General features: G+C 48.9%; 1 protein-coding gene across 1 annotated transcript in view; it reads right to left on the reverse strand.

Annotated features, from left to right (window-relative positions):
• LOC147641525 (uncharacterized) overlaps positions 1–20,033 on the reverse strand; it is a 47,752-nt gene that overhangs the window by 26,513 nt on the left and 1,206 nt on the right. The gene's annotated exons all lie outside the window — the stretch shown is intronic.

Consider the following 20,033-nt stretch of genomic DNA (forward strand, 5'->3'; position numbering starts at 1 on the left):
TCTTCTTGGATCCCGGGAGTGTGGATACCTCAGGGATTCGGCATTTGGTCGTGCGCATAGTGGCAGACTTGGCACGCGACCCTGGATATGTGAGTATACACGAGGTTTCTCTGTCAGAGCAGGAGGCAGTCGCCATGGGCCACAGCCACTGGCGCCTGATCCGGGATTCTTGCAGTACACCGGGTGGGCAGATTCGCAGCCGTTCGGATGGGGACTACTCTCCATCCAAGCCGCTTGCGAAGGCCCGCCGTACGGCTGAGACAGCATCCTCCTCAGCAGGGCATCCATGAGGATCATCTCATGGAATGTACAGGGCCTTGGCGGAGCACACTTTATACGCTATCGAGGTTGCTTGAGGCAGGAGCTTCAGAGATGCCTGGTTGGTGGCAGCATTGACATTTTGATGATGCAGGAGCACCACTTGGGTGAGAGCAGGATCCGGAGATATGGTTCGGTGATGCCTGGTAGATGGGACACTTTTTGGTCTGCAGGGTTTGGTCCTTTGGGTGGACAGGGAGGAGTATGCATGGTTATTGCAGATGTATGGCGGCAGGCCATTATGGATCGAGGGATCATTGTGCCTGGTAGAGCACAGTATGTCATTCTGAGGATGCATGATGAGCTATTGGGTGTGCTTAACATCTATGCGCCCAATCATGCTAGTGCCAGAGCAGAGTTTTGGACTCAGGTTACAGATGCATTGCCAGAGGCCGCACATTGGTGTGTTGGGGGAGACTTCAACATGCTCGAGGACCCGGCAGATAGGGTGGGAGGCAGTCATGTTACAGTGCATGGCACGGAGCTTGCAGCTTGGGACCGGTTTTGCATGTCACTGAGGATCACTGATGCATGGCAGCATGGGGCTTTCTCCCGGTCTCAAGACAGTCTTAGTTTCTCTCGGTCGGATCGCCGGCAGGGAGGGACTAATTTATCTCGGATTGATCGCTTTTATGTGGGCGATTGGTTAGGGGAGCGAGGGGGCTCCGTCGGCATTCTTGCTGGCACCTCATTTTCAGATCATGCGCCAGTTATATTGACATTGGAGGAGGGGACACGGGAGCCCAGCTTGCAGTTGAGGATCCCAGAGAGGGTACTTGCAGATCCCAGTCTCGCTGAGGACATTGAGAGGATCTGGCATGATAGTCAGTGCTCTGACCAGGATGCAGCGGGCCACTGTGCCCAGGGACTCATTGATCTTAGCTCTTTTCTACATGCTGCAGCTTTGACACGACTGGGAGAGATTCGCGAGCGGGAGCAACGGCTGAGACGCAGCCTTGCTTCGCTACAGCGCCTTCAGGAGCAGCAGCCTGCATGTGAGTGGGTGGCGTCCCAGCTGAGCCAGGCACGCCAGGAGGTTAGAGAGGTAGAGGAGCAGAGACATGAGTTTTACTATCGTCGTCAGGCCTCTCAGTGGACGCAGCTTGGTGATAGAGTGACTGGGGAGTTTTTTGAGATCACTGGACCCCGTCATGCGCGAGCAGGAGTTCGCCAGCTTGGTAGACCGGATGGATCGATAGCTACTGAGCTCGGGGAGATCAGAGCCATTGCCACTGCTTTTTATAGTGACCTGCTTTCAGCGGAGCCAGCCACTGAGGATCGAGATGTGTGCAAACAGACTGTGTGGGCCCATGTGCAGAGGAGGGTCACAGACCATATGCGCACAGTTCTAGGTGCGCCTCTGTCAGAGATTGGGCTTGCCGAGGCCTTGAGGGTCCTGCCGCGACATAGTTGCCCAGGGGAGGACGGACTGACGCCGGCCTTTTTTATGCGCTATTGGGACCTTTTGGGGCCAAGCCTCCGCAGGGGCTTTCAGCATGTTTTGGACACTGGGGTGATGCCGCAGAGCTTTTCAGAGGGCTTGATCTATCTTATCCCCAAGGGGGAGGGAGTATCGGATGACATTCGGCATTGGAGGCCTATTACGATCCTCAATACTGTCTACAAGGTCTTAGCAAAGGCCTTGAGTTTGAGGATCCAGCCCTTCCTGGGGGAGTTGATTCATGCTACTCAGACAGGATTTGTCAAGGAGCGCAGTATCCTTGACAACATCTTTACTTTCTGGGAGGCGACGGCCCGAGCTAGGTTTCTTGGCGAGGACTTGGTCGTGATGCTTCTCGATTTTGAGAAGGCATACGATAGAGTTGATTGGGGATTCTTAGAGGGCACTATGCTACGCCTGGGCTTTGAGCCAGGATGGATCAGAGGGGTGGCAGCTTTGTATTCCACAGCTCGCAGCCAGGTGCTGATTGCTGGAGGTCGGGGGCCGAGTTTTGAGCTGACCAGATCAGTCCGTCAGGGGTGTCCTCTCGCCCCTTTCCTTTTTCTCTTCTTTGCGGAGGCTATGAGTATGTATTTGACGGCAGAGGAGGTTGGTTTGAGAGGACTTCAGCTCCCAGTCCGGGGGGAGGATTTGCTTGATGCTGAGTTTGCAGACGACACGGGCTTATTTTTGCATGGCCAAGAGGCCAATCTTATTCGGGCAGAGCAGTCGCTCCAGGTTTTTAGTGCAGCTTCGGGAGCATTGATCAATTGGCGCAAGACAGTGGCCTTTTGGATCAGTAGTGCTCCCACTCCGGCATGGAGCCCGGACCCCGGTTTTAGATGGATTCCTCCAGGCACAGCAGTGCGGTATTTGGGATGCCAGATTGGCCTTGATTTGTCACCTGAGCAGCAGATTGCCCCGCTTCTTCTGAGCATTCGGAAGAAGCTATTGTATTGGAGTACAGCTCGACTATCCTTGGCTGGGAGGGTGGTGGTGGCAAATCAGGTGCTGTTAGCGACTATGTGGTACATTACGTCTTGCTGGATTTTCTCGAGCTCTTGCATCAGCCAGGTACAGAGGCTGATCAGGAACTTTCTGTGGTCTGGGCGGGACGGTCAGCCAACTCGGGCAAAGGTTGCATGGGCAGTTATTACACTTCCGCTGGCTCAGGGCGGTTTGGGCATTATAGATCCAGTCGATCAGAGTAGAGCCTTATTGGGGAAGCTTATTGTTCGGGGGTTGCTTCCAGGCGCTGAGCCTTGGAAAGAGCTCCTCTTGCAGCGACTGCAGGCCCGGGCGCCTCCTGCAGGGGGTACTTGGGCACCAGAGATTCGCTGGATCTTCATAGAGATGAGGAGGACAGGCCTCAGTAGAGGATGGGAGGACAGATTTGCTTTGAGTATCCTGAGAGCTTGGGAGCTGCTGAGACCGGGGCTCTCCCAGCGGCCTCCTTCTTGTGTTGAGGAGCGGGCCAGGCAGCCGCTCATCTGGAGCCCAGCGGTTCGTACAGAGCAGGGTCATATGCTGGGTTCTCGGCCTCGTCTAGCCTGGGGACCTTTAGCGGCAGGCCCAGCTCGTAGTTTTGGAGACTGGCAGGCTTTCTGCAGTCTACCAGAGGAGACCCAGGTGGAGAGGCTGAGTCACTTCAGAGGGGGGTTGATTATGCGGGATGATATTCAGGAGGCACTTACAGAGGAGTGGTTCACACCTCTCGAGCCAGTGGCCCCACGGTGGATGGGAGCCTTTACACAGTTGGAGATCCTGATTGCTGTCAGAGCTAGCACTGAGGATGGCAGATGCCTCTATTATGAGATTCAGGATGAGGGCAGACTCCAGAGAGTGGAGGTGGAGTCGCCTTTGGTTGCAGAGTGCACCTTTCAGAGGATTCGGGTAGTGGCTGCCGCTTCTCGGAAGTGGCATATTGACCCCGACCCTGCTGACGTGCTCCCGGATTGGCGCATATGGGCATATGCAGCGCGCCCCTTGGCCCGGCTACAGTGGGACCCCGGGGAGTACGAGTGGCATGATCCTTATGCATCCCTTGAGGCCACAGAGATCACCTTTTTCCAGTATACTGTTCGGCTGGGACGGCATATTTTGACGGCGAGGAGGACGGTTTCTCCAGCGGCAGCGGGGCATTGGCGATTGCAGGGACTATCACAGGAGTTCCTGGAGGATTTCTGGGCTCGGCTCTGGGCTAGTCGACAGGCCCGCAGGATCTCGGCTTTTCAGTGGTTGGTCGCCCACAGGGGCTCAGCAGTTGGCACTTGGCTTGTTTACAGCGGTCTTCCGGCGGCCTGCGTCCGATGCGGCCACCCTATGGAGACACAGAGACATTGCCTTTGGGACTGCCCTCAGGCACAGCAGATTTGGCTGCGGATGCTGCGTATTCTGGCCCCCCTCTCTCCAGAGGGTATGTTTACGTGGGGTGCCGCTGCTTGGTCGACTTCGTCAGGGCCTGCTATGGGCTATGAGATGGAGCAGGGCAGTCAGGCCATCAGATTTATTAGGGGCCAGCCTCGCCTGGTTCCGGCACCGGATTTCTCGTCCGCCAGCTGGACACAGGAGAGGGATTTACGATGGGAGCTCCTCAGTAGCCTCACCATCTGGTTCACCTGGAGGGCCCGGTGCTTTACGGCCTTTGAGGGGAGATTAGAGCCACCAGCAGAGACTGTTCGGGGGATTTGGCAGGAGTTGATCCACACCCTGCGAGGACAGTACGACCGCATCCGGGGAGACTCGGATGAGGCGATCTTACGGCGCCAGGCCTTTCACACCACTTGGCGCTGCGGCCCGTTCTACACCCTACACACGGGATCCCCCCGTTGGCACTACAGGCCACCTGTTTGGCTCTTCCCCCCCCCCTATTGTATGATTTAGCCGCTCAGTTCTTTAGACTGATGCTTGTATTTTGCAGCACCTAGGGAGAGTCTCCCGGGCTGCCATGATGTATTCACTGCTCTTCTCTCTTTTAGGAGCAGGAGAGATCTCTTTTGTAGCCCTACGGGCGTTTTTTACATAACTAATGAAAGGATCTTTTCTCGGAAAAAAAAAAAAGAAAGAACCATCTGCAAGTTCCACTTGGAAAACTTCCGCACTCTGCTGAGTAGGTAATCGTAACTTGCTGACGAGAGTAGTTCCCACAAAATTAGTTGAGCATCCACTATCAACAAGAACATTGATAGGATGCTGGCCAATAAATCCCAATAAGCTCAAAACTTGATTGGAAAGGTTAACAGGCACTGAAGTATGGTTGTGGGCATTCAGCATCAAAGCACTGACAACTTTAGAAACTCGCACTGCATGAACCACCTGCTTGCCTTTTTCTGGCGCAGAAGGATGATGATGTCCATGTTCACCTTCTGGGAAACATTCCATGTTGGAATTCTGGCGAGAATTACGCTTTGGGCACTCATACCACCTGTGTGGTCCATGGCAAATTGTGCAAAGACCTGAAGGGTTGGCCTGAGAGGTTGAAGGTGCCGATGTAGAGGCTTGCTGACCTGCTGAGGTATCGCGGCGAAAATTGCGGCGATTGTTGGGTCGGCGATCTTGCCAGTTGCGTCCTCGATTCCGATTGTTGTTGTTGGAAGAGGATCCTGTTTGTGAGGCTGCTGCCTGACCTGAAAATCTAGGCCGAAAGGACTGTTGCCGAGTAGATCGCTGACCAGAGGATTGGGAATATTGAGACGCAGGTTGAGAAAAATTTCCTCTGCGATTGGGCTGGGAGAAACAAGCACCGTTTGAGGACCGATTGCCAAAGAAGGATGTCCTGGGTTGTCGTCGTAAATCTCCAAGGCGCTCTACGTAGGCAATAGCAGCATCAATGGTGAGAGGGTTAAACTTCTGCACATCTTCCTGTAAGTTGGGTTCAAGCCCATCGATGAAGCTGTGTAGCTTATCAGCGGGGCTGAGGCTCTCAATTTCCAGAGTTAAACGTTGGAACTCTGTGATATATGCGGCTGAGGATCCTGTTTGTCTCAGGCAGCGGAGAGCAAACCGAGCATGGTAGTCCGCACTGGCAGGTTCAAAGGCCTTGCGGAGGGCGCGCCGGAATTTATCCCAAGTAGGAGTGTGTTTACCATCTGCAACACGTCGTTGCCACCATAGAAGTGTTGTATCCTTGAGTAGGGAACTGGCTAAAGCAACCTTCTTGCTTTCGACCAAATCGGTATTGGTCAAATATACCTCCATTTTGAATATCCATTGGTCAAGCACGCGCTTGTCGCGGCGACCATTATAAGGGGCAGGCAGTTTGACATCGAGTTTCTTTTTTTGTGCAGCAGTTAATATTTTATAAAGAAGTTGGAGTTCTGCATTGTTTACCTTGGCAGTTGGATCTGGTTCATCTTCATTGTCTGCTACCGAAGTCTCTGAAGAAGATGGTTGTGGATCACTGGCTGGTGTGCGCGCTGGATGGGGCCGCTGCAACTGGTCGAGTCGTCTGCTGATGGTAGAGAGACTTGTCGAAAAAGTCTGCTGAAGTGTCGCCATCTGATCGCGTAATAATGTAATGGCCTGCATTTGCTCGTCCTGTTGCTGGCCCTCGGCCTCTGAGATAGATGCCATGTTGGATCTGCTAGAGGGAGTAGCGCGGAGAAGCCGGTGAAATATGTGGTACTGCTGGAGGAGAGAGTGACAGTGAATCGTCTCCCAATTTTGCTAAGAAATCGGAGCCTAACTCCGAAGGCTCGAAGTCTTCCACCTCGTCGAGAGGAGGTGTCTCTGCAGGGGTTAAGGGAGTGTAATCGGGCACAATGAGCTCGCTGTATACTCGAACCAAGGGCTGGAGCGAGATGATCCAGTTCACTGCATCCACACGGCACTCGTCCAGGAAATATGCAAGGTGCGGGTACCGTCCCAAAATAAACTCGTAATGAGCAAGATGGTGTGCTGGACACGTCAAGTAAATATGCCAGATCACCCACGCCTGGAACTGAGTGGCGTGGCGGTGACTGATGTATAATAAAAAGTCCAGGGGACCTGGTACATGAACTGGAGCCGGAACAGGTTCTGCAACAGGTTCGGGTAATGGGGCGGGCTCCGGTGTGGGTGTCTCGCGAGAGTTTTCGGGCAATATGGCCTCCGGGACCTCGTCTATGTACGAGATGTAAGGCACGGGCTGATTGCTGTTGGGTTCCATTGGACACCTGGTTGAGAAGGGGAGTGTGTGCCAGAGTGGAGAAGAGTCCCTGGTGTGGCAACGTGGGAGAGGAGCGCACCGTGTATGGAACAACGTGCAAGAGAAGCGAATGGGCTGGCCGGCGGATGAATCCGTTGCGCTGGCCCCATTTGTTCTTTTATATTTTTTTATTATTTTTTTAAAGGCGTTGGTCGGCTGGTGGGTGTCCTTGCGCTGGTCGGCGGCAGCGGGTGTCCTTGGGCTGGCGGCTGTTGGGTGCTGGCACCCGAATGCTCACGTGGCTGGTGAAAGCCACGTGGATTAAAGGCTTAAGTGTATAAGCCTTAAATCATAAGGCTTTTTATTAATCTGAAGCGTTACGTTTTTTTTTATAAAAAAGTTGACGCTTCGCCGACTGGAAAGATGCGCCGTTTCGAAGGCTGGGATCACATCGCCGACTGGAGGGTGCGCCTCTTCAAACAGTGCTGAATCGCCGACTGAAGATGCCACCAGCAGTCGCTAGTTGCTGAATAGATTAAGGCGGCTCACAACTTGAGCTGGTGGATGGCGGGGCGAGCCATGCGCTTGAAGGCGAGTTGGCGCCCTACTCTCCAGGAGTCATGCGAAGAGGTGCCATCTCTTGGTGTCACCGTGCGTGTGAAGGGGTGCGAACCCATACACGAAAGGGCACAACCCGATGAAGAGGCTCACGAAGGGCTAGCAACAGGAGATCACTGCATACTCACCGGGTACGCCACACACACATCTGTGCATCCGTCTTCTATATGTGAATTAAGAAAGAAGGTTTAGGTTACCTCATACTCGTAGGTGCAGGTTCCATCTTTCTTCTGCTTCCATACAACACCGAGAGGAGAGTAGAGCGGAGAGGGTGAGAGGCTCACAACCGTAGGCCCGGGAAAAAATTTTGCTCTGATACCACTGTGAGGATTACTGTTATTACTTAGTATTTCATCCACTATCTGTGTATTAAGACTTAAACTGAAAGTAGACTTGAACACAGATGTTTGATTGATTGATTGAAATTGTGATACAACATGCTCCTTATATAGGAGTCCAAGAGACATGAATGAAAAGACACATCCCATGACCAATAGTCATGACTCTAGGCGAAGAGACACATCCTTTGGATGAATAGCTGCAACCATTGGGTGAAGAGTTGCAACCCTAGAGCGAAGGGGTGTGACCAGTCGTCGAAGGAGTGTGGCTCTTGATGAAGAGGCATGTCTCTAGAGCGAATAGTCGTGACCTTCTGAGTGTAGGGGTCCTCTGTAATCATGTCTCTTCAATATCTGTAACCATGAGGAGACTGTATAATGAACTAAGTCACAATCGTGACACCAATGCTCATTCTCATGTGCTTCTTCATAAGAAGAAGGCTCTTCTGAATCAAAGAGACCACCCATTGCGAATGCAGACTCCCCACGATGTACATTCAAAGCATGGCTGGAACTAGCCCTAGTTCTACCTGTGAGTGGAGCTGCAAGTTTGCTTTCTTGCAAAGTTTTCAGCAACCATCTTGGCACTGACTTGGCTGTGTCTATGGTTGTTTGCTCTTCCCAGACAAGATCTTCCACTTCTTCCATAGAAGGGGGCTGAATGGCTGGCTGGTCCACATGTTCTACATGTGGATTTTCTTGTGTAGGGGCTGGCTGATCTGAATCCCCCCTAATTGCAATGGGTAAAAGTCCATCAAACGTGTCCTGTAAGCCTGTATCATTGCTTTTATACAAGTTGTACATGGGCTGTTCTGAATTTTCAGCAAATACCACATCTCTACTGACAAAAATCCTTCGTGTAGTTGGATTATAAAGACGGTATCCTTTGCTCTCATTGCTGTAGCCCACAAAAATGCATTTAATTGCTTTGTCATCTAGCTTTGTTCGGAGTTGTTCTGGCACATGTGCATATGCCAAACACCCAAATGTACGCATATAATCCACTGTTGGCTTTCGGCTATACCAAGCCTCAAATGGTGTTATGGTTTTCAAAGCTTTTGTTGGACATCTGTTCAACACATGAGCTGCACACATTATAGCTTCCATCCAAAATTTGTGAGGCAACTTTTGTGCTTTCACCATGCATCTTGCCATCTCCATGAGAGATCTATTTTAACTTTCAGCTACACCATTCTGCTGCTTTGTATAAGGCACAGTACATTGGTGTTTGATGCCCTTTTGAAGCATATAATTCTTGAATGCATTTGACATGTATTCTCCACCTCTATCTGAGCGGAGTGTTTGGACTTTACATGCACACATATTTTCAGCCATTGCTACAAAGTGTCGAAAGCATGTAAACACATCTGCTTTTGCTTTCAAAGGGTAAGCCCAAGCAAACCTGGAGTAGTCATCAATGAATGTGACGAAGTAAAGATGCCCCCCTATGGATGGTGTCCGCATTGGACCACATACATCACTATGTATGAGCTGTAATTTACTTTCAACTCTAACAGCTCCATCTTTGGGGAATGGTTTTCGTTGCATCTTTCCCAAAATACACCCCACATACATGTCTTGGTGGAGACTCAAGAGGCGGCATATTATCAACCATATGATGCTTCTGCAAAAGCATCAAACTCTGAAAATTTACATGCCCAAAACGAGCATGCCATAGCTCTGCATCATGCATAGCAGGAGTGTGGGCAGCCACTGTATTTGCATCATAAGTGCGCTTGTCATAGCTGTCCAGCTTATACAAGCCTTTGTATCGTGTTCCAGAAGTGACTATTTCATAACCCTTTGATGGGTCTTTTACCAAACACTTCCCGTCTTCAGATTCAACCTTTAAACCTTGGTCGTTTATGGCTGAGACGGAGAGCAGATTTTTCTTTATCCCTCGAACATACAATACATTTTTCATACATATATTGGCACCATTGGCTGCAATAAGTATGACATTACCAATTCCCTTTACTAGATATGTGGTATGATCTGCACATGATATAGTGCGGCCATTTGAAGCATAAACCAAGTGCTAAAATACATCTTTGCATGAAGTGATGTGGCTCGAAGCACCACTATCAAAATACCATGATGCATTCTGTCTGTCAGATGCAATGCAAGACATATCAGTGTCTGAAGCACTTGGTGTGTCACTAGTGCATGTGACCAAAAAAGTGTACTCTTCCTGGATTACATTAGCTGATTGTTGTGCTTTGTCATCAGAAGAGTCTGCTACTGCATTGCCTGCTTCTTTCCTTTTCTCTTTTGCAATCCGCTTCCTACATTCACTGATGTAGTATCCAGGCTTATGGCAATAGTGACATTTGCCCTTCTTTTTGGGCTTGTTTGCATCCCCTTTGTCAGACTTTTCACCACTAGAAGAGGGCTGTCCATGACCAGCCTTGCTAGAGTGTTGTCCCCCATGCTTAAAGCTCTTTGCTTTACCCTTATCCTTGGCTGTAAATGCCTTTTCTCCACCACGGTTGCTCGATAAGTTTGCTCTTGTTTGCTCTTCCTGCAAGAGTAAACCCACGAGCTCTTCAAAAGTGACGGGATCACCACCTCCTCTCATTGAGAGGTTGAGAGAGGTGTGAAAGCCCAAGTAGGAAGGCGGTAAAGAATGAAGAGTGTTGGTGACCATCTGTCTGTCTGGGATAACCTCATCAATGTTGAGCAATCACTTTGTTGAGATGATTTGCCATAGAGTCACCCTCATCCATAGAAAGAAGATCCAATTGCCTCTTCAAGTAGGCAACTCTTGCCTCGTTGCGTACCTAATACATTGCTTCCAATGTGTCCCATGCAAGCTTCGATGTCTTGCATGAACGAATGTGCGGAATAATAGTCCTTTTCACTGAAAGGGCTATCAATGACATGGCCTGTGCATCTCTAGAGTCCCATCTCTTCTGCTCTTGTGTGGGAGCAGGATCTACATCACGAGCTCTTTGAGCACCTCCCCTTTGAGGCGTGGCTGGCTGTATGGTAAGTGGGCGTGTGTCATCACCACACACGATGCCCCAAAGCCCTTCGGCTACCAGCAAATTACGGATCATGAAACTCTAGAGGGAGTAGTTAGATCCATCCAGCTTGTCCTCCTGGGTGAGCACACCAAATGCATCTGTAGCATTCTGTGCCATGTCAACAAAATATATCTGCAAGCAAACCAAGCACCAATGTGCACTGCCAAGCAACCAAATGTCCTGTGCAAATGTATGCCTGCAAACCAAAGCAAGTGTAAACCTGCACCAAATTGTCCAATTACACACAATGTGTATACATACGCGACAAATCGCAGCTGTAATGCCCAATTACATGCTCCAATCAGAAAATCCCCAATTTTTATGCACTCCAATCGCTTCAATGTGCATCTAATTGGCCAATTTTCACAAAAGCCCCAAATTTCTGCGAATGAAAGAGACTCAATTTGCCGATTTTGACCTCAATTTTGAAAACCCCCAAATTTCTGCAAATGAGAGAGGTTCAATTTGCTGATTTTGACCTCAATTTCAAAAACCCCCAAAATTGCAGTCAAAGCAACATGCCCAATTTTATCAATTTGTCCTGAAATTGAGAAATCCCCCAAATTGCCTCAATCCTGTACTACCTGCAAACTTTCAAATCTTCCTTTGTTTTCTTTGTTTATTTTTTCTGTTTGCTGAAACAAAGGTACCTGGGCAGCAATGATGCACAGCCAGGGAAGTTGAAGTACGGAAGCACAGTCGGGAAGTACGGAAGCACAGTAGGTGGAGACGTTGCAGGTGGAGCCTCAACGAGCTGCAGGCGGGTGTGTGAACGGGGCAGCAAGATGCGTGCAGAGTGTGGAGGAGCCGCAGGTAACGCGCGCTCAAGTCGGAAGCAGCACAACGCTCAAGGTGTCGGACCCAGCTGCAGGTGTCGGGCGAGCAGCAAACGGCGAGCAAGCGAGTCGCTGGTCGGTCGGAACGGCGAGCGGCGTTGGGCGACGGAGACGGCCTAAATGGAGACGCCGGAACGGCGAGCGGCGTTGGGAGTCGTCGGTCGGCGGCTGCTGTGACGAAGCGCAGGCGGGCCTGGGCGGCTGCAGGAACGGGCGCCGGCCGGAGACGGAAGAGCCGCCCGTGAGCTGGGCGGTGGTGGTGGGCTCCCCACTAGTGCCGCCCGATACTGGTGGCTGGACGGAGGAGCACCGACGGAATCCGACGGACGGACGTCGACGGAAAAACACGTCGACGGAAATTTGCAGGCGACGGAAAAACACAACGTCGACGGAATTTCGCAGTTTTTTCTGCAGATTCTGCACAGGCACTAATCCAGGGCCAGCTCCTAGCTCTGATACCAAATGTTGGGTGTTGGACTCACACACTCACACACACAAACCTGCACATTAGGGTTAGGTGCAGGGTAGACAAGCTCACACACTGAAATGAGAGAGAGAGAGAGAGCCAAAAGTGTGGTATCCACAAAATGCAAGTCAACCCTTGCATGTGTGCCACATCCATATAATATAGAAGTACAAAATATTATATATTAGAGTGTCCTTTCACACTTGATGTCCAAGGGGAAAAACCACATGGGAAAAAGTGCCCTTGGTTAAGCCCTGTTCACACATAGCACTACCATAAGTGAGCATATGCCTACAATAGAGTCCGAGATAAAAGCAACACAGCGGAGCTTCTTCAGGTGAACTATGCTTTGATGTCTCGTATCATGCGGGACAAAGAGCCCACTTCCGTAAAGGAAGCCCTTTCACAGGATACTTGGAGGAAAGCCATGCAGGTGGAACTTGATGCCATCGAGAAGAACAACACTTGGGAGTTGGTACCGAGGCCGTCAAAGCGGTCAGTCATTGGTGTCAAATGGGTCTTTAAGACCAAATATGCGTCTGATGGGTCGGTGGACAAACACAAAGCCAGACTTGTGGCTAAAGGTTATGCTCAGCGACCAGGCATCGACTACGAGGATACCTTTGCACGGACAGCGCGGATGTCCACGATTCGGATCGTTCTTGCCCTTGCTTCTTCTCAGAGGTGGCCCGTGTATCAAATGGATGTAAAATCTGCGTTCCTTAATGGTGACCTGCAGGAGGAGGTGTACGTTGAGCAGCCTCCAAGCTTTATTGTTCCAGGATCTGAAGGGATGGTTTACAGGTTACGTAAGGCCTTGTATGGTCTTAAGCAGGCTCCCAGGGCTTGGAATCAGAAGATTGATTCCTTCTTTATTCGGACTGGATTTCAGAGATCGGTTGCAGATTCGAACCTGTATCTCTTTCGGGAACGCGGCATGGTCACGCTTATCATCCTTTATGTGGATGATCTCATTCTCACCGGCGGTCATGTGGAGCACATTGGAGTGACGAAGGCTGCCTTGTCAAAGGAGTTTGAGATGACCGCCGACTTAGGCTTACTCCACTTCTTTTTGGGATTGGAGATCTGACAGACCCAGAGGGGGTTTTTCGTCTCTCAGCAGCGGTATGTTCATGAGTTGCTTGAGGCCTTTGGGATGGAGAACTGCAAGCCTATTACTTCGCCAATGGACCCAAACACAAAGTTAACCGTTACTAATCCTTGTGAGCCAGTTGATGCCTCGCAGTACAAGAAGTTGGTTGGTTCATTGATCACGGAGGACAATGCGGCGGACCTCTTCACGAAGTCTCTACCTCAGGATACGCTCAGGTGGCACTCCAGCTCCCTTGGGTTGGTTTCACAACCAGGAGCTGAGAGGGGGTGTTAGAAGTCATCTCCTGTCTATATTTATACACCAGGGCCTCTGTTGTGGGTGTGCCCGCCCTGTATAAGGTGTTTTATCATTTTTCCTCACTCCCCGTATTTTTCCCTATTTTTTTCCATTTTTTTCCAGTGGTGGGGAGGGATGCCAGAGGTTGGCAGGACCACTTCAGGGCTGGCCGACTGTCCCAACTGCAGTCCTGTGGTGGCTGGCCGACTGCTCACAGATCATTCGTGGGCTACTGGATTGCTGGCCGACTGGATACATGCAATCGTGGACATTTTCTCTACTGGCCGACTGCACATGCAGTCGTGGAGGCCCTTCAGTGTTGGCTGACTGCTCTCATAGGGGCATATAAATAGGCCCCTTGCCCCCACCACTTCCTCATTCAGTTTTCTGCGGGATCTTGTGTATAGAGAAGAGTTTACACACCTATCTCTCTGTGTTTCTTGTGCTGTTTATTTCTGCAATCTACTTGCTCTTGTCTACCCAAGTTTGGTTATCATTTCCGCTGCATATTCTGACACACACGCCACACCAACTCGTCAGCAAACAGCACACCCACGGTACACTAGGACGTCCCCATCCAGTGTACTGGCACGACACAGCAGGCACACACACGAGAACAAGTCATGCGAAAACAAGTTTATGCATGTAAACATAAATGCATGTGCACATGTAATGGACGAAATCTCCCTTTCATGAAACTTGTACAAAGATTTCTTGTCGGGCACAAAACTGGCGCAACAGAAATGTGAAATCCTAGTTTTCCTATGGGGTGACAATCCCATAGGCAAAACACAAGTCTTGGCACGAGCCTTCCTATGGAGTGACAATCCCATAGACAAGGTCGGCAAAAATATCAATCCTACCATGGAGTGACAATCCAATGGATAAGACGCAATCTTGGTCATACACGAGTGGTAGCAAACAGGCTCCCGTCCATATGGCACAATACTGGTCACACACAGGAGGCACAAAACTGGTTCCCGTCTATGTGACACCAAATGACTGACCCTTTCACATGGGGCACTGGCTTGGCCACATGTGAACAGGGTACAAATCTAACCCCTCTATGGAGTGACAGTCCCATTGAAGTGACTCCACAAATGGAGATGGACCAAATGGTGACATGGAGAGGAAGATGGTGATGGTAATGAAGCTCTTTGCTCTTCACAAGGTGAATCTTCCAAGATGGCTCTCCACAAGTGATAATGATCTCTCTCTTCAAGAGGATACAAGCTTTTTATATACTTGAGGGAGGAGGAGGGGTCCCTGCTTTTTGCCATGCCTTGCTTTTGCTTTTCTCTTTTAAATATTTTAATAATAGTAAAAAATAACCAAAGTTCTTGATTTGTACTTTTGTAGCTTCAAGGCCTTGCTTTTTGGTCGTGGAGCTGCTTTTTGGAAAAGCGGCTTTTAGCTTTTTGATCCAGTTTGATGTCCTCTTTCCAATGGAGGCCAAATAGTTACATTCCCTCGTCTTTCTTCATATATAGAGTGCCTTCTGCTCATCTGGCAACATCTTTATGCCTTTTCTTTGACTGTTGTCTTTGTTCTTGATGGTACATCTTGTGAGGATTGTATTGTTAATCCTGCATATTGTGTACTAATTACTACTTCAGTACTTAACAAGAGACTTCAAGAGAACACTTGAAAGAAGGTTGAATTGAATTGATTAAACTCATTACAATAGGTCTCTTATATAGGAGATGAAGAGACACAGTTGAAGAGGCATGTCCTTTGACGAAAGGACATGACCATAGACGAAAGGATACAACTTTAGGCTAAGGGATGTGTCTATTCGATGTAGAGGCACAACCGTTCATCAAGGGATACAACCATTCGTCGAAGAGAGGTGGGTATTCGATGAAGAGGTACATCCTTTGGCGAAGAGTCGCAACCAATCGAGGGCAGGGGTTCCCTTGGCTGGTTACTCTTTGCATCTGCAACAGGAATCAGCAATGAAGAGAGAATCTGATACATACATACGTCACAATCGTGACATTCCCTCCCATTTAAAATAAAACCCATGTGTCAAATGATAGACATCCGTTTGTCAAAGAACTCCTGAAGAAGATTAGGGTACTGCTGCATGTCTTCATCTGTTTGCCAAGTGGAATCAGACTCATCCAAATCCATCCACTTCACAAGAAATTCTGTAATCAACTTTCTTCTTGTTTCCTTCTGTCGTACGTCAAGAATTACTTCTGGAACAAGGATAATATGGTTATCTTCAATTTCTAGTACATAGAAAGATAAGTCTGGAACAGGCGAATCTCCTTGAACATACTGTTTGAGCCAAGAAATGTGAAAAGTCGGATGAACCTTCCCCCATGAAGGTGGAAGTTCCAACTTGAATTTTTCTTAAGAATCTTGAAAGGTCCATAGAAGCGAGGTCGCAACTTTGGAAAAACCGACTTCACTGTTTTATAGCGGTGAGGCAACAGGACCAAATATCCTTCTTGAAAATCTGCATGTCGACGATGCTTGTTGGCCTGTTTTTGATATTTTTGTTGCACATGGACCAATTTATCTCGAACTTGCACAAGCACATCTTGCATCTCCTTAACCAACTTATCTGCCAATGCCACTTTGTGGCGTAGAACAAAGTTTGTAGGCACAAGAGGAGTATATGTAGGGTGGGAGGAACAGCTGCTGTGCTGGAGAGGCAGTAACGGGACCCTCGTACTCAAAGTCGGGGTCCTCCACTTCCTCGGGATCGTCCACGGAGGCTACTTCGTCTGCTTCCACTTCCTCGTTTGGTTCCGCCAAAGGGCTGGGCACCGGAGATAATGGAGTATAATCGGGGACGAAAATCTCACAATAGAATATCACAGGAGGGCGCGTGGAGAGGATATTGCAGAGGCCATCCACACTGCACTCTGGAAGAAAGTGTGCCAACTGAGGGTACCGTGACAGGAAGTACTCGAAATGAGCAAGGTGCAGTGGCTCGCAGGTGAGGAAAATAGTCCAGATCGCCCAAGTGTGGGATTCGGCTGCATGCGGGCTGTTGACATGTATGCGGTACACCTGTGAGGCTGGGGCTACTAGGATAGGAGAGTCCGGGAGACTTGGAATCCACCCAGCATCGGCGGAAAGTGGCACCGGTTCCGAAGTGGGGCACGCAAAGGGCTGTGTTCGGGAAGGAAAGCCTCGGGGATCTCGTCAATGTAACTCAGGTAGGGGATGTGCATGTAGGGCTCTTGCGGAAAATTGTCCATGAAGCATGCACATGAATGGCAAGAGCGCACACACAGGGTGACGTGGGCAGAGCCGGGAGAGAGGATGACAACGAAAGTGCAGTCGGCGGCATCCTGCCAGTCGGGGGGTTAAGCGTCGAATCGCCAACGGAAAGGGGGGGAGGGGGGGGGACGCTTCACACTCGCGCAACTTTTTTTTTTTTATAAGGGGCCCAAATGCCACGTAGCAACAATTGTTTTTTTTTTTTGTGGTTTATGGGTGACGGCGGCTTAGAATCGTCACGTACCCGACCGGAAAAGGGGGGTGTGCCTCTTTGAAAAGGCGCCGCAAGCTGCATTTGCACGATGCGAAGAGAGGGCAGTCGATACTCAGCAGAGAGGGGGGTTCAGGACCGGCAGCTGCACGAAGCGAGGAGAGGGCTCATGGACTGCAGCAAACGAAGCGAGGAGGGGGGGGTGCTCCATACTCAGCAAAGAGGGGGGGTCCCTGACCTGCAGCGAACGGCTACCACCACCGGCAACAGGGAGGGGGGTAATCCAGGTATGCAGAAAGGGTTCCCTCTCGGAGACACGAAAGGTGCATGTGTGGGTGTGGAATTTTTTTTTTTTTTACATCACCATGGGCAAAGCTTTACGCCAAGTCCACCATCGCTCCGCTGCTTCCATACAACACTGAGAAGAGGGGTGGAAGGGGAAGTGCCGCAGAGAGGGTGAGGGCTTCACAACCCACGGGTAGGAAAGGTTTTAGCTCTGATACCACTGTGAGGATTGTATTGTTAATCCTGCATATTGTGTACTAATTACTACTTCAGTACTTAACAAGAGACTTCAGGAGAACACTTGAGAGAAGGTTGAATTGAATTGATTAAACTCATTACAATAGGTCTCTTATATAGGAGATGAAGAGACACATTTGAAAAGGCATGTCCTTTGACGAAAGGACATGACCATAGACGAAAGGATACAACTTTAGGCTAAGGGATGTGTCTATTCGATGTAGAGGCACAACCATTCATCAAGGAATACAACCATTCGTCGAAGAGAGGTGGGTATTCGATGAAGAGGTACATCCTTTGGCGAAGAGTCGCAACCAATCGAGGGTAGGGGTTCCCTTGGCTGGTTACTCTTTGCATCTCCAACAAGAATCAACAATGAAGAGAGAATCTGATACATACATATGTCACAATCGTGACACATCTCTGCAAAAACTAGACACAAGCTAGTAAACAAACAAGTATGTATCATTCGCGTCTACTAGGTATCCCAGGTACTATCCAGGTAGTCTAGAGCCCAGTGGACTATCACATGCCATAAATCCAAGCATTGTCCACATATCAAAAACAGCACACAAAGTCAAAGAATTTCAAACATGCAATGCACAAGCAATGATCCTCATGCTCATGGATTGTCATGTCTTGTTTCATCGAAACCGTGCTGTGCCATCTGGTTCTGAGGAAAACCGCTCACGCTGTCGCTTAAGACCATCTGGTCACTAGAACCGCCCGAGAATTCTTCCATAGTCATCTAGGCCATCTGGTCGCATTGACCGCCCAACTATGAGATCCAATACAGTCATGTGGGCCATTTGGTCATAATGACCGCCAGGCTGCGAAGTCCAATACAGTCACCTAGGCCATCTGGTCGCAATGACCGCCCGACTACGAAGTCCAATACAGTCACCTAGGCTATCTGGTCGCGACTCGCAATGACCGCCCAACTACGAATTCCAAAAATATCTGGCATCGTTGCCATTCAATGGGTTATCTGGCACCATTGCCTCCCATATACAAATCTTGCTCTTTGGGCTTTCGGACAACGTTACCACCCAAACTAGAGCATATCCAATTAACCATTACAAAGCAAGATAATGATCAATTCCATTTCAGTATAAATATTCGCAATGAAGAGGACTAGAGATACAATCTCTCCCTCTTAAATCTATCTTTATCACAAGACGTTTCAAGCTTGTACTTCAAATACATCGGGACCAATTGCTTTCTCATAAACTCAAAGAATATCAAGGTAGCCCTTGAAGTACCCTTCTAGCATCCATTTCGCATTCATAGGCGAATAGTTCTTAAACTTCAAGAGGAATTTCCTGACCATCGTCTTTTCTCTTTTTCTCACGGAATGAAATACAATCTGTTCCAGCTACAAGATTTCTTCTTATTCTTCCACTTCTGGTGGATCCTCCAATATAGGCTCCTCCGGGATAGTCTTGTATATGGCTTCAATAAGCTAACATGAAAGGCATTATGTATCCTCCAATGATGTGGAAGGTCCAATCGATAACATACATCATTGATCTTCTTGGTAATCTGAAAAGGTTCATAGTATCTGAGAGCCAGCTTGGGTTCCTTGTTCTCCTTAGCTTTAGACTTTCTAAGTCTTGCTTTTTCAAATCCAATTCCCTTCTTCAAAGGTGACCTTCCTTCTATGTTTATCTACAGCTTTCTTTTGCTTGGCTTCAGATGTCTCAATAGCTCTTCGAACTTGTGCAAAGGCTATATTCAAATCTCGAACAAACTCATCCGAATGAAAGATCTCTTCCTTGGTCTTTAGAATAGACAACAACAATAGTTTGCCATAAATAATCTCAAAAGGAGCTTTGTCAATCGAAGAGTGAACAGTGTTGTTGTAGGCAAACTCAACCAATGGCAAGTACTTCACCCATTGATCCTTTGCTATGAGAGCATAACACTTTAGTATATCCGAAATAGTAAGGCTTGCAATCTCACTTTGTCTATCTGTTTGAGGATGATAAGCCGAAGAGAAATTCAACTCTGTCCCCATGTTGTCAAAAAGAGCTCTCCAAAGAAACTGGTAGTCCGAGGATTTCTATCCCCTACAATGGATTTAAGTAATCCATGATGTTTGAAAATCTGCTGAATAAACAATCTCGCCATATCCTCTATGCGGATAGTCTTCTTCACGGGAATAAAGTGGACCTTCTTATTGAATCTATTAATAATAGTCCATATTTCATTATTCCCAAATCTCGACTTTAGCAATCTAAAGATGAAGTCCATAGCAATACTTTCTCACGAAATATTGGGACATGTAATAATCCGACGGATTTTTGTTAATCAAACTTGATCTTTTGACAAACCAAACATTCTCGAATATATTGCTCAATGTTCCTTCTCATGCTAGGCCAATAGAAATAACTCTCTAAAGCCTGACTTGTTGTCATAATGTCTCTATGTCCCATGTAAGGTAGGCATGCCATTCTTTCATCACTTTTGGCTTCAAATCCTTAGTCACGCATCAACAGGTTTGCA

Source organism: Cibotium barometz, chromosome 1 (assembly GCF_041138505.1).
Source record: "Cibotium barometz isolate CiBa-2024 chromosome 1, ASM4113850v1, whole genome shotgun sequence".
NCBI classification, from domain to species: domain Eukaryota; kingdom Viridiplantae; phylum Streptophyta; class Polypodiopsida; order Cyatheales; family Cibotiaceae; genus Cibotium; species Cibotium barometz.